The sequence below is a fragment of the Chelmon rostratus genome, chromosome 6 (assembly GCF_017976325.1).
Source record: "Chelmon rostratus isolate fCheRos1 chromosome 6, fCheRos1.pri, whole genome shotgun sequence".
NCBI classification, from domain to species: Eukaryota; Metazoa; Chordata; class Actinopteri; order Chaetodontiformes; family Chaetodontidae; genus Chelmon; species Chelmon rostratus.
In genome coordinates, this window is record NC_055663.1 from 17,595,613 (window position 1) to 17,611,457 (window position 15,845).

A 15,845-nucleotide genomic window follows, 5' to 3' on the forward strand; every position below is an offset into this window, starting at 1 on the left:
AAAAAAAAAACATACAACTGTATACTGATCACAGCATGTGCTGCTGTGGTGGAAGATGCACTCAGATCCTTTACCTATATAAAAGCACCAATAGATTAATGTTAAAGCACACCATTACAAGTAAAAGTCCTGTGTAAAAGTATGTAAGTATATCAGGAAATTGCCCTCAAAGTGAAGGTACTGGTTCTGCAGTAAAACTGCCTGTGTGACTGATATATTACTGAATATGACATTATTAGACTGTTAATGCTGAGGGATCACTGGCTACGTTTACAAGCACACTATTATATTATAATATAATACATAATATATAATATACTGTATATACACTATTCCACTATTATTCAGAAAATGACAATATTAAGAATTTGTTACTGCTCGTGCTGACAGCATGTTCTATTAGGATATTCCGAAATTGGGCCTTATTCCAAATGCAGCATTTTCTGATTAAAACGTGGGATACTGCCAATATTATTCAGGCTTTGTGTGTATACAGCACATTCAGAATATTTGTCTCTTTTGGGATTTTTACACACAGCCTCTCACCTGTTTAGAGTCAGGTTTGCAAGGCTAGATGCATGCACGAAGGAGAAACACAGCAACTTTTAAATACTATGAAAGACTTTGACATCAACAGGTGTTCATGTGCAAAGGTTGACTTTGTCGAGAAGGTGGTTGAACAAATGAAAGCAGGAGGCTTTGTTCGTTGATTGGAGTATGCATAGCTCAATGTAAACAGGCATATTAGCGGAATATTTATCTTTATCAGCCATGTAAGGACAAAAACTCTAATATTTTGTGCATGCAAACATTGTCAGTGTGTGAGCAGTATTTTACTGTTGTAAATCTGAGTTTCAGGGGATATGTTTCCGCCAACTCATAGACATCTGAACTATAACGTGGATTCAAAAGCAGATACAGATATTTTTTTCATAAAGGCTCACAGTCATTAATGTTGAAACCACCAGTTTTATGTGTTATACTTCATAACGTCATCACATGTCATTACATGTTTCATGTAAAATTTTAATCTGAAAGGTAACAAGTAGCTTGCAGCTGCCAGATAAATGTTGTGCTGTAGAAAATACAATATTACTGTAGAATTATGAAGTAGCACTGAACCACAAGTACCTCAAAATTATACTTAGGCACAGTACTTGAGTAAATGCACATAATACTTTCCACAACTGGTGTATTGTAGTTTAATATGGTAACAGTCAAGTGCAGGCCAAACTCCACTGCTAATTCACAGAAATTCAAGACACTGTGCGATTACTCAGAAGAAAATCTGTGTATATTTCAGTGGGATTTCTTACATTACATTACATTAATTAATATGAAATATTAACTCTTACTTTTTCAACTAAAAGCTACATCTCCCACGTCCCTCTCTAGATCAATGGTTTACTCCCACTGCTGGTGTAGCACATTAACCTTCTGGATCACTAGTCAATGACTGAAAGAGGAATGACTTATCATCATGATTATTAAATCTGAAATATGCTTCTGCAGCATGTTAAGCCTGCCCATCACGCAACCAGGTGATCTCAATTTGGTGAAATGAGAGCTCCATCAGCCGGATTTGCATTAAAGATGTGTGCCCAATTTTTGCCACCATGACCTTTTAAATGTCCTTGAATCCACTTGTGCAAAATACTGCTACTTAGACTGAATGGATTAAAAAAAAAAAGAACCGAACAAAAGAGGGAAGTGCTTGTGTCTCTGCTCAGCCTGCTGATGAATACACGAAGAAGATGTCTATTTTCATCACTGATGTGACAGACTCAAATGAAGCTGAAATATAACTGATAGCGAGGACCCAAAATACTCGTAAATCCAGTCAAAGGTATTAGGAATTTGTTTGTACAGTCATTAGGAAACAATACATCCACTGGGCTGGAGAAACAAAGCGCTGAAATGTGTTTGATATAAATCATCTGCTCAATTAGAGGTTCTTATAGTTTAAAGTCATCCTGTTTCTCTGTTTCTCTCTAGTGTGTAATACTAGCATATAATTGTGTCATACATCACGACAGAATAAATATCATCAAATGTCATCATATATATATTATAACTATGCAAGCAAGTGTGTGTGTGTGTGTGTGTGTGTGTGTGTGTGTGTGTGTGTTGCAGATCTCTCTGTCATATCAATCTACACCACCTTGTGCTGCATATAAAAATACTCCAAAAATCTAGGGAAACCTAACCACACTGATCATTGCTGTAAATTTTGCTACACCTCCTCAACACACTCACAACACTGCTTGTTTCCATCTCAGCGTCTGTTCCATTATTCTGTCAGGCGGGTGTCTGACGCTGGTGCAGGGGGTGCCAGGTATTTGTGCCCTGACCTCCTGCTCTCTGGACAGGTCTGAGTGCGAAAGCATCGCCCGTGAGGGGCCAAAGGAGATGGGACACTCGGATGGCTGTGTGTATTATTCATGAGTCGCCCCTGTTGAGTGGGCAGTTATTCAGCATCCAAATCCCAGATGTGGTTCAATCTGTGCTCCATTCACTGTCCTGACTGCTGGCCATTGATCACAAGCGAGGTACGCGGGTGCTGAATAAGCGCAGGGGCTTTATGTTATAGGGCTCAAAGCGCCTCACTGATAGCACAAAGATCCATCACTAGGACTCTGGGAATGGGCCAAAGTTTGCTTGCTCGGAATGATGGGAAAGGCTGAGAGGAGACGCATCTACAACATTTATTAAACAGGAGCAGCCCAGCATGTGGCTGAGATGTGGCACTAACATGTTAAATGTCAGGCATCCACCTAATTTATCAGTGGATCGGAGTGTGTGCAAGTGAGCATCTCTGTTTCTGAATCAAAATTCACTTCCTCCAAAATCTGCACTGTGATTATTATTTGTACACGTAAACGCACACACATACACAGAGAGAGAAAATACTACGATGAGGTCCCTCCCTGAAAGGTGCCACAGGCAAGGCATAACACTCTAATAGGCATCACACTATTAATGGACAGTTGAGCACAGTGAATCATTTGCCCACTTTAATCATCAATCACATATAGGCAGCCAAATGTGGCGTGACCACAACTCTTCCCCTGTCTGCATTTGTCAGGACGATGATCATCCATCATCGATCATGTTGCAGAATTACTGTGTATTATGAAATGTGAATAATAATTACCGTGTCAGCCACCTTACTGATGCATACTGGACTGACTGTGGCACTCCCAAACACCTACGTAACGATCCCGCGGCCTCAAGAGTTCACGCTCAGGTCAATGATTCATGTTAATTACATATTTTTCTAGGACGAGTGCTAAACTCGTTCCAGCTCTTCTAAATTCAGCTTCATTCCAAGGCTCGCACACTGGATTTCTCTTTTATTTAGCACATGTCATTTCTGATTATGCTGTGTGATAAGGAAACAATCTGCAAAGTTCTTAGGACCCACGCAAGAGTTCACACTGCAGGATGCTGCACTGTTTGAGTGATGGGTTTTTTGTGTGTGTGTTTCTGTGTTCAAAATGGCCTCATCCTTTGATCAGAGTCAGGGAGTCATCCTCTACATAACATTTCTTGACACTTTTTAGAAAATGAATCACATCCATTTGAACTGATTTTCTCCATATTTTAAAATGCTCGTAGTGCCTCTCATTACCTTTCTGATGCTGTCAAATTACCATTAAATATTACATTTCAGCATGTTTCAGAGAGGACCATATTTCAATTCTCTACATCCATTCAACAACCTCAGCTCCGAAAAGAAAAGATTAGCCAAAATTTAAAATGCTCGTTGAATATCTTTGGTTTCTCTACAATCTAAATAAGTGATGAAACCATTTTAAAACTCCACAGTAACCAGTATTAAAAGCCAGTACAACTCAACTGCAAATGTGAAAGAGTGAGTAAACCATGCTTAACAAGCATATGCCTGAGATGGAAGGAGGATTTTTGCTGTCTTAGGCATAATGATGAATAATAGCCTTATCAACAAAGCACAACACATCCCAACACGCTGGGATCTTATCACTGCTCATTTCCTCGGCTCATGTATTTCCTGTAGCTCCGGTGGAAAATGTGTCGTGTGGTTCCCCTCACTGTAACTGACAGCCTAGTCATGTCAAAAGACTCATGCTTTATGGCAGCAGCCCTTGCACAAGAGAAGACAGAAAAAAAAGTGGCAGGTGTAAGCAGATGCATCAGCAGTATTTGCAAAAAGTCACAAGATTCCCACAAGGGACATGCTTGTCATTAAAACAAACAAGAAAAGAACTGATGAGTGCATTAATCAGAGCGCGGCCAAGCATCGACGGTGAGCTGTAGTCCGTGGAGTTCCTCCCCAGGAGCGCTTGCACCTGAGGGAGGGGGGATTATCGCAGCCCCACGCTGGAGCCCCTGTATCTGAAATCTGCCTGAGCTCATCGTTTCTGCTCCTCGCTAAGAGGCTGTGGCTGGATATCAGGCTCAGGAAATCTATTCCCCTGCAGAGCATCGGCTGACCGACGTCAGTGCTGTGCATTGTCGAATTATTAATTAAATGCATGCAAGCATAATCAGATGCAGACACTGTGAGACCTTTGGGACAGCTAACATAGAATTGAAGCTAAATCTAAATTGCAGATTTCTCCTTATTTTTCAATGCCAGCTAGCTATGCTGTTTTAGGAGCAAAATCTTGCGGCCTTAAAAATTTAGCATCACTTTGCACTTATTAGCATTGTTGTGATGCAAAACATGTACGGCCAGGACTTTTCTTCATAATGCACACTCACAAGAAAAGGAAATGCATGACAAACGGACTTAAACAAGCCTGTGTCTGTGTTTTGCAGCCAAATAATGCAGCATAGGCTGCAGCATAAATATGTTTACACAGACAAGTAAGAGATAAGACGTGGGTGTATGTTGTGTTTTCATTCACTCTCCACAGACGTGCAAAATGTAAATGCCACAGCTTTCAAAAGTAACAAAGTCCAGGTCCTGGCTCCATACATTTCATTAACTTTTGTTAATGTAGTTGCTATGGCTCTAGGGTATTTGCTCAATGCTCAATGCACTTTTGCTGAAATAATAAGATCTATCAGTCAGCGCAAAGCAAAAACAGCTTAATTTGCAGAATAAAGGTCATTGGAGCTCTTACTTTTGAAAGGCCTTGACAGAGAACAGTGTTCAAAGCAACAGAGTCTCAAGGAAACTCTGCCTGAAAATATTACAGTATACTGAGGTGCTCACATGTAGTCCTGTGTGTCAAGTTTATAACGCGAAACTGACTGTTCTGATTCACCCATGTGACCTGGACCCGACACATTCATTATGCTACAGCGCACTGCACGTACAGCACATGCCGATATGCTGCTGGAGACTCAACATATGTGCTGGTGAGTGTTCCACAGCTTTGAATTCACATATAATTAAGAAATTATTGAACTTGGGTCCAAACCAGCAGCTAATCAAGTGTTAATTGCATGTATTGAATAATCAAAGAATGAATTAGCATGCCCTGAATCAAAACACAAACGTAAATTGTGCTTTCACACTAATCTAATATGTTCTTTTATTGTTTCTAACCTACATTGTGAATTGTTATTACTACTAAAATCAAAATCCTGGCATTAAAAGCCATTTCTCCCCGTTTGCCAATAGAACATGTCCTTGCGAGGAGAGAAAGCTGTCAGCCTTCTGCAGCCACACGCTTTCATTAATCAGCACTAATTAAACATATTGAGTGAGCCAAACATCAGGATTTCTAGTTGAAAGGGTTTACTAGACTGTCAAGTGCACACAACAACAACAAAAAAACTACCAAATGCACAAGCCACTTATGTGCCCTTGAGGGATCCACTGCTTTGGAAGGGCTCAGAAAATGAGACAAAGATGTGTCTGCTCACTTCTCATTAAATACCGTCTGAATTCACGGCGTCTCTGTGGCGAACGTCGTCCTTGGCTCTTCAGAGAGCTGAAGCCACTGAAGCTGAACTGAGTATCAATTTGTTTTCTGGCAGCCCGACCTCTCATCGCTGGAAAAAAGTTGTATGAAATAACAGCTCGGGCCAACCCTAACGCTGGAGGATCACAACCTACACATCACAAGTTTTAATGACCGGCCATCTGATGAGAGGGGAAAATAACTTTGAAGCTCACTGAACATGTTATGGCACCTCCAAGCCCCGACAGACTGAAACTGCTGTATGTGGGTACAATAAAAAACCAATTACTGTTAGACCACATAAGTGATCTGCACACAAAGATTTATGTTTTAAAAATGATATTACAGTTATTTATGTTCAGGATGTTTCACATTACTGCACACAGTAAATGAGCAGAATAAGTGGGTGAAATGACTTCTGAACTCACTGACCAGAACATGTTGTCCAAAGAAGACCACATAGACCATATAGCTCCAAATGTGGTGATTATGAATTTTTCAGATAAACTGAAGGACTAGGAAAATGATCCTAATTCCTAAGGCAAATATACAAGTTAAATCCAGTGGGCTCGCTGAAAAATGCATTGTCACAAAGAAGAAAAAGGTGGTTATTTATGCTCAGGGAAGGTTGACATTTCAGAGATATGCATAGTTTGCACAGGACAAAATATAAAAAATGAATATGTGGATTAAGTCAGCGTGTTTGAGACTAAATTACAGTGACATGGAAGCCAGAAACGACAGAAAGCAAAAATGTGAGAGATGTGAGTCCACATTTCGGCCATGATGATCCGAAATCACAATTGGCTTTGTCTGTTCCTTCAGTGGATTAAAAATAACAAACTCCTTGACGAACTTCTTAATATAAAGGCAAAGAGAAATACTAAAATAAAATTGAGTTTGCATGATGTGAATTATTTATTTGTCCGTGAGGATGTGCTGTGTTTGTGTGGTTGTGAGGGGACAAGGATGCAGGATGTTACATTTGGGAAGTGATTAAAGACTGTACATGTGAAACTGATACGCACCCCAACAAAAGACAATTAAAGTCAGCAAAAGGGAACAAAGAGGAAGCATATCATGATTTTTTTTTTCACAAGGTCTTCGTTTACACAGAGTGTCAGCCTCGAGGTCAGAACAAAACCTGTATTGCTGTAGTGTCGTGATACATTTATGATAAATGACTTTATGAAAAATTGCTATAATGCGGGGCACCCATGCAGAGAGTGAGTTCTGCAGTTCCAACAGGGCAAAACAACAGTGTCTACTGTAGAGCCCCAATTGTTTCAAATAACAGTGTGTGTGCGAGTGTGTGTGTGTGTGTGTGTGTGCGCACGCTTGTGTGTGTGTGTGCGTGAGCCCCTGCCACCGATTTGATAAAAATCATTGATTTAACAAAAGCCTTCTCGGTCTGTTTATTTTTCCACAAAGGAAATCAACAGCAGTAATGATTCCATTATTAAACCTCGGTGCAGATCTGCTCATTGGCTAATAGACTAATGCAAGTTTAATCAGCTGCGTTAGGTTGCGCTCTGTTGCCATCTAGTGGCACAAACGTGGCATAACACGCTGCATCTGACGTTCATTCCGGGCTGAATAAAAACGTTCATCAGCTGCTGTGCTCACTCCTCATCTTTGACTTAGAAAGGACAACAAACTACCTTAAAATCCTCACCGAGAAATCAGTCTTAAACTGAGAAACACACCGCGACATTGGAGGTGCTTAAGTGCCACTTAAATCAATGTTAATGTCAAATGCAGCATTTTATTAGGAACCAAGAAATGACAGGTGATCCGCTCTACAGCCGCCGATGAAAACTTACACTGAAGCAAGTCAAGCCAACTGCTTGTGCATCCTCCAACACTTCTGCATTATTCGCGTTCACTGCACTACAGCTGGCTTTTAAATCTGTGCATCACCAAACTAATAGTTTTTTTTCTGACAGAACATGCAGCTTTCGAGGCATGTAAAAAAAACAAAAACAATTAAAAACACTACATGGCTGCAGTGGGTTATCAAACTCTCCGGGATGATACAGCCCTTTCCTTTGGCACAGCACGCGCATTTCCATGGGATAGACTCGCCAATAGCCTAATTAAATAGAAAGCACAATTTGTCACATCAAGCAGCCAGCGGCAGCAGCTTTCAAAATGCCAGAAGACTGCGCCCCAAGTTCCTGTGGGCCGCTTCGACAACACCAACAAAAATACAGGAAAGAAAAGCTATTTCATCTCCTCTGACAAACATCTGCAAAGCTGTTTATCACCACGGACACTGTCGATGGTTGTTGACCCGCCTGCTGCAGCATCATTAGCATCCTCTGCCGATTCAATCAAGCCCTTCTCTCTCTCTCTCTCTCTCTCTCTCTCTCTCTCTCTCTCTTTGTTTTTTTTGTACGTTTTTCGGGAAAAAGCATTTGAACTCACCCTCAGGGAGACTCGAGACTTAAAGTTATCGCCCTCAGCAGAACAGAAATCGGCGGGTCCGCGGTGCCACACGGTCTTCCATCTTTTAATCAGCGCGAGAAAGTGAAAAATTGCAGGTGGGTGAGAGCAGGTAGTTTCTGGAGTTCACGCCGGCGTGTTTCGATACGCAGGTGTTGCGAGGAGGGGACCGCCGCTGCTTCCTCCCTCTTCTCTCTCCTCTACTTCACTGGGTGAAGCGCGGCCCACTTTAAACTCTGGTGACGTCATGGGCACTGATGCTGATGCTGCACACCCCCCCTCCCCATCTCCATCAATACCTGCACCTCTACACACACACACACACACACAAGGTCTTGTCCTTAGACATCATCCTACAATGTTCCTATGGCAACTTTAACAGGTATGCAACCTGTGAAAGCTGTCAAATCCAAAGACAAAGCCTCTTTTCTAATTCTGTCGGCTTGCCATGCATGGTTTCAATATTCAAAATTAGCCTATATGAAGTGAAAGTGGGTAAATTGCCCAGAATGGCATAATGATTATAATTAAGTCCTATATTTTTCTGCAAGGGTGAGCACTTCAGTTCTCCTCTGATCCAGAAAAAAAAAGAAGATCACATCAGATCAGGAGAGTTTTTCTTCATTTTTCATGGTCGGTGAAGATTCACCTGTACTGACACATCCTCATCTGCCTGTCACGGCATTATGTGTCCAGTGTAAAGTCTTTGCATTTTGTGCATTTGAGCATTTCTTGTGCATTTGAGCAACATTTCAGGCATCAGCAACGATCGCGCCTCGCAGGCCTGGCGCTTCCCACGGCCGACAAGATTTCCCTTTCTGATTTTCCACATGGAGGATTTGTAAAGCTGGCAGTGAGTCTGGTTTCTTGCGGTGACATTTAACAGAGGTGTGTTTCTCAGTGGGAGGTCAGAGGCTGGTGAGTATGGAGGACAGGTTTAAGGCAAATGTTCCCTTTTTTACCAAATGATTGTGTCACCTGAAAAAATGTGCTTTTACCTGATAAGTCTGGTGATAATCTATATTTTTCTCAACAAACAGTCTGTGTATCAAAGCCTGCTGTAGCTTAGAGCTCCATTGTTGTCCTAAAGCTATTAAAAAAACATCAGCGAGCCACACTATTGCTGCTTCATTACAATGATCGCTGGCACTTTAGTTTGTTTTTAGTCAATCCCACATACACTGTCCTCCTGTTGTAAATACTCACTAGGGCACCATGTTTGTATTCATCCGCTGCTGAAAATAGTTCCAAATAAAGGCACCATTTACTCCAGAGATGAGCAGTATTTGCTGACTTTTCATGGGATTTATTGACAACAAGAAAAAATATAGCATAGCACCAAACTTGTCCTGCAATTAAATTGTGTCATTGCAGAATTTTGCAAAGACATGTTACCAGAAACATATGACAACTGAGAAGAAAAACATGACACAACAGGGAATGTAACACCATCTTAATTTATTATCGCTCAGGATCTAAGAGCAGTACACTCAGTACAGACGGGCTGTGGTCATGTACTGTAGCACACCAATCAACACCTCCTTGGCCACTCAAACCTCCCTGCTGGCCCCAACAAGACTACGCTGAAACTGCTGAGCTGCTCAGCTGTATCAAAACATGCTTTTAAAAAGTTTTCACAGGCTTTTAGGCTCCGTGCTCTGATTCTCAGACGTTTCTCAGTGATTATGTGTGACGTGAAACACCCAAAGTCCCTGAAATAACGACTAAAAACCTTTCACACGTTACGCTCTAAATAAACATTCGAAGGCTCAGCGTCTGACTGTATAGTAATTACCTAAACCTCTCAAAGTCGACTGACTGTCCAGATTTAATTGCAATTAGAACAGCAAGGGGTCATGGTACATGAAGAGAGTGGTGCAGGATGCAGCAAAACTGTAAAATGTACTTAAAGTATCAAAAGTAAAAGTACTTGCTTTGCAGAAAAATGCCCCATGTAAGTGTGACTTTACCATTATATATAATATTATTAGATTATTCTCAAGAAAGATTTGAAGTTGTAGTTGGTTGAGGCAGAGCCAAGTGTTTCATGCAGGGCTCTTAAATGATGATTATTCAAATTAATGATTTATATGTTGATTTTTTTCTCTCAATTAATTGGTAACTACTGAAAAATGCCCACCACATCATTGTTATAATTATTTATTGTAATTAAAGACGAGGAAAAGCAACAATCCTTATATCTGAGAAGCTGGACCCATGCAATGCTTAACATTTTTGCACGAAAAATGACTTAAATGATCATTTATCATAGTAGCTCTAATTTTGCATATTGTTACGTGCTCTCCATCTGTAAAGTAACAAGTTACTGTAGGAGCAGAAGTATAAGGTGGCATGAAATGGAAGTACTCAAGTAAAGTAAGTGAGGTAACTATGGGTATTTAGTTACTTTACGCCACTATATGCAGCGTTCAGGTGAATGTTTGCCTTGAACCTTCAACATCCCCCAAACCAAACCTGCAGTATTCCCACACGTGTGTATGTGTGCACTCATGTTTCAGTCTTCTACAAGCGCTTCCTCTGCCTCAGTTCAGCGTCAGAGCGTTGTTTTTCGTGCTTTATCAGAAATGTGTTTGCAGTCACATTCAGCGCATGCAGTCCTCCGTGTGCCGTCTTTGGCCCGGCTCCAGATGAACTACATCTGCCCAAAAGTAAAAGGAGACACAGCTGCCTTCGCCTCTGTATTAGCTCGCTGAGTTATCTTACCCGAACAGAAGGGCACAGCTCCACCTTCCCTTTGCCACTGGCTAAGGGACATTATGTTCTGTATGAAACATGAAAATCCATTACACCACTCAAGGATCTGCAAACAAATTCTTTTTTTTTTTTTTTTGGGGGGGGGGGGATTTTTTTCCCTCCTTGAGATCTCCTTTGTTTTCTTTTGATCCTTGTCATGCATGGTTCATTACTGTAATCTTTCTAAAGATTTGCCGCCATCTATGCTAGCCATTAGTCAAGAAAAAAAACTTTTACACATCTTAAACATTTAAAAAGCAGCGAAGTTTGCTTTCGTTTGCACCTGAGCAGACTTCATCCTATCCTGCCCAGGGGGCGGAGGACGTTCAAGGTGAAAGAAACAATGATGTTTGTGTTGCGGTGATTCAGTCGAATGCAGAGCGAGGAGGGAATCTCAAACACTCCAAATGAGATTCGGCCACTGAATAAAAAGCAAATAGAATGCTTATTAACAGTTATTTCAAGAACTGGAAACAGTGCACGAGCGCCCACTTGTCCTACCGTGGCCGTCCCATCCTGTGGCTAAATGTCTGTCTTAGTCATTGGACAGATTTGCATGTTTGGGGCCCCAACTGTTGGCCTCTCCTCTCAGCCGGAGCAACTGTCTGCTGTTATCGGCTGCTTCAGAAGCTGCCTTTGTGGCCTGCTGTAATCCCTGACCATAAATCCCCAACTCCCCAAACAAAGTAGTGGTGGATGAGGCAACAAATCCGCAGCATCAAACAAGACATGGCGTATTCTGGTTTTCCAGCAGTGCAGCTCATCTTCGATCAGTGCATCTGAGCTTGTTCCTTTATGTCTCTTCTGCTGTCTCCTCGCGGCACAGCTGGGGCACATCTGGAGCCGGAGCTTCAGCTGGTGGCCTGTGCGTCGCCTGTAGTAATTGTAAGTTACCATCTTCCCTAATGTGTGTTTTCATCTGCAGTGATTTCTGACTTTTTTGTCTTTTCTCTTCAGACAGGAGACATGTGTGAGGAGGCTATTGGCCCCTATTGAGAGAGATACAAGCGTGTAGCTCAACAGAACAGAAGCCATAAGGAGAGAGAGAGAGGAAAAAATAAACATCAAATCTAAAACCAGCAGCAACAAGATGACTGGCTCACAGAGATTGAGGCAGGATCTGATTGGTAAAAGTGAAAAGTGTGATTGTGCGCCAATCGAGCTGGAAGTGGGAATAAAACAGAATAAAAATGATTTTGTTTTTATTTACCCATTCATTTGGGATACGTCTCTGACGTTTCTGCTGCATTAAAATGGAGATAAATGTGATTTCATTTGCGGCATCCACGGCTTTAAAGAATGACATTGAGGAGCAACATATTTGGAGCAGCATCATCAGTCCCTGTTACTCTGTGGCAGTGATAATCCACAGACCCCACAGTCAACAGTTTTCATTGTAGCCGCTCTCTGACAAAGAAATAGCCCTCATAAAAACTGTTGACAGCGAGGTCTGTGGATTATCCACAGTACCAGAGACACACTGACTCCGGAAAGAAATGATGCTGCTGAATTTTTTAAAGATCCCCTCCAGACATGTTAGGATATATTAAAAATACTCTGCTTTAAATAATAATTTGGATATGATAGACATTTTCCTGCTGCTTTGTGGAAAAATCTGCTCCTTCGCCCTCACTGAAGGTTAAGCTGCTGGACGCAACATGTCTCCTCACTGAAGAGTTCACTCACTGCATGCCTTCACTGCGGCTTCAAGTCTCCGCATCACACCTGTGTAAGATGCATATTAGGCTGTGATTGGCTTCCGGACTATGATGTCACACCGTGTCACAAAGTCCTGCTCATATGTACGCGTCTTAAATTCAGATTAAAGGCGAGCACAGAGTGAGCTTTCCTCCTTCAGCAGATGAAACAGATTTTTGGGTAAATTAAACCCAAATGACCTGCATGACTAGCAGCACTGGTAAATTAGAAAATGTGGCATGTTATCATTTGATCAAATACAATCATTCCTTGCTTAGCTCGCCTTCACCCTGCACAAGCAACATGATTAAAAGATGACTCCAACTCGGACGTCAAAGTCTCTGCTTTCATAACCACTTTAAAAGTCTGCCGATGTGTTGTATATTTTAAGATTTGTTAACAATTTACATTTACCCACCTCAGGTTCGGATGGAGGGACAGCTGGGTGAGTGGGGGGAGGGAAGGGGGATGGAAGGGCGGGGGGAGTGTTTGTTTTTGTTTCATTTACATTTATTTATTTATGAGGACAACGCACATTAATAAACATTTCTGCAAATGTGCCAGAGTTAGCCAGCTGGCTGTTTACATAATATAATAGAGATTCCAAGCTGCATGAACTGCAGTTGTTATGTTGTCATCTCTGTCTGTTGTCATCATTTTTGATATTATGATTTTTTTTAAACCCCAAAGATGCTGCACCAATAAGAATGCATTGGAAAGAACACATGGAATATTATGGATGCTCCCACAAGCCTGGAGGATCCCTTGTACAGGTCAAATGTCGTGAAAACAATGTTCTTTTTAGAGACTGCGTTTCCCAGCATGCTTCTGAAGCATCAGTACAAAGCAATAAGGTGCCTGTTTGACCAACGTGAGCAGCTCAATGCAGTTATTTTAAGGTGTTTCCTTTTTTTCTCAGGAACAAAATAAAAACAAATTAGTCCCAAGCATAAATATAATTTTGTGAGGGAGAATTCTGCTTTGTTTTAATTCAGATAATCAATCTGCAACAAGTTGGGGGGGTCCAGGAAAACCACTGGTGTCGATGTTTCATGGTCTGTGTGGGATTATAGTCAGGTCTGAAATGCTCGAGTGGCCACAACCCAATTTGTCAAAAGCGACTTAGAATTCACGCGGCTCCTGTCCATGGGCTCGAGGTGGGACACGACCAATCTTTCCTCTCTGTCAGTCCTGGTTTATGGAGAAAAATATGATTTTGGCAGCAAAATGCTTTTGGTAAACCGGGCACGGCTCAGTGGCCTTGTGTCTGTCAGGACAATGTGTGGAGACTTCAGAGCAGATTGCAAAAATGGCAGCCGGTTCCAGCTTCTGCTTGATATCTAATCTACATGGTACGGTCAGGCTGACAGCTGACACATCATTCACGAGGGAAGGTGGTGCGCTCCTGTCGAACAGGTGAAACCACTCATTCCTAGTTTTGATTAATTGTTTCCACAGAGGTCAAACAGCCTGACTGGTAGAGCATGTAGCTCAAATTAAGGGAAGAATAGATCAAACAGTTTTTTCCATGCTGTGATTTATCTGAAAGAATAGATCAGAAAGTTTAATAGATACCCAGAAAATGTACAAATCATCAGATCAAGTTCAGAATTTAATGCTGCAATGTGCAAAAATTGTTAGAATAGCTCTTTTATACGCAAAAGCACTAAAGATTTGATAACCTCATAATTGTATAAACAGTGAGCAAGGCACTGATGGAAAAAGAGAAGAAAGCTCAGCACTGTGGAGAGTCTGAGCTCCTGCAGAAGACTGACCTCTTGCACAACATAATAATAATCATCAACAGCTTCTGAACAGCCGCAGAGAGTGTCAACAATAATAAAAGATACCAAATGTTTAAAAGGCAAGTACTAAAGAGGGGGAGGGTATTGCTGTGGATGGAATCAGACACTGAATCCTCTGTGATTTTGGACTAAATTAGCAGAAGTGGAGCATGTAGGGAAAATTTCACTGAATTTGTGGGAGGCTGATGGTAAGCTGGAAGCAAAAAGATGGTGAAATGATTCTAAAAGGGCTGCGTTCAAATGAGAAACAGGTTAGTGACCAAAACAGTCAGTGGGAGAGGAAAACAGTGGAAGGTTTGGAGACCAAATTTAGAACAGCTACATAGATGTTTACCCCATCGTAGATTTGACAGATTTCCCGTTTTCATCCCTTTGTTGAAAGTGGTGGCTTTAATGGTGTCTGTTTAAGGTCCACTGATCATATATTCCATCCTAATTAGAAATTAATGGCATTAATTTAATCACACAAAGTGGCTTTCAGATGTGTTCACATGAGTTTCCTGCATTAAAAGCATTTACCCCATTTGCATAATTATTACACACAACTTGCATCAAAGTAAATTCACATTTGCATTCCATTTGCTCTTTCCATGACATTCTTTTTTTTTTTTTTTTTTTTTTTTTGGCTTTTTGGGATTTTAATGTATGTTGTGCAGTCGAAATTATACATTGTTAGAATGTGCACGTGCATAATTGTTAGTCTGGATTTTGGATAATTAAACATTTAAGGGAATAAAATGGTGGGATGAGAGATCCTGAATTTTAAAAAAGGGGAAAAAATATGGTAAATAGACAGTTTTCATTTTTATTTATACTGCTTGATTTTCCCATTATGTTCAGTGGTGAAACAGGCAAACATGCATCTCATTTGTTGTGTAAGTGAGTATACAGTTTTTGGCTTTTGAAGTACTTTAATTGACTCTGCCAAGACTATCTTGTAGCAGCAATTAGAATAATGAAAATGTAGTAAAATACGGGATATCGAATATTCATAGTCCATGCTAATTTGACGTATTAAGGATTTTTTTCTGAGCATTTTATTTTATAATTACATTAATATTATTACTTTTGGACCTCTGAGACTGCATGTTGGGACATTTTAACTTTCTTGTGACATGGAGAACCGGTGCCTGGCTCTAACCGAGCACTGCAGCCAGGGGGTACTGTGGTCATGAAACAACATCACCTATTAGAGAAATACTAAATCCTTTATTTGACTTTAATTCCATCATTTTGTGGCCTAAAAGTG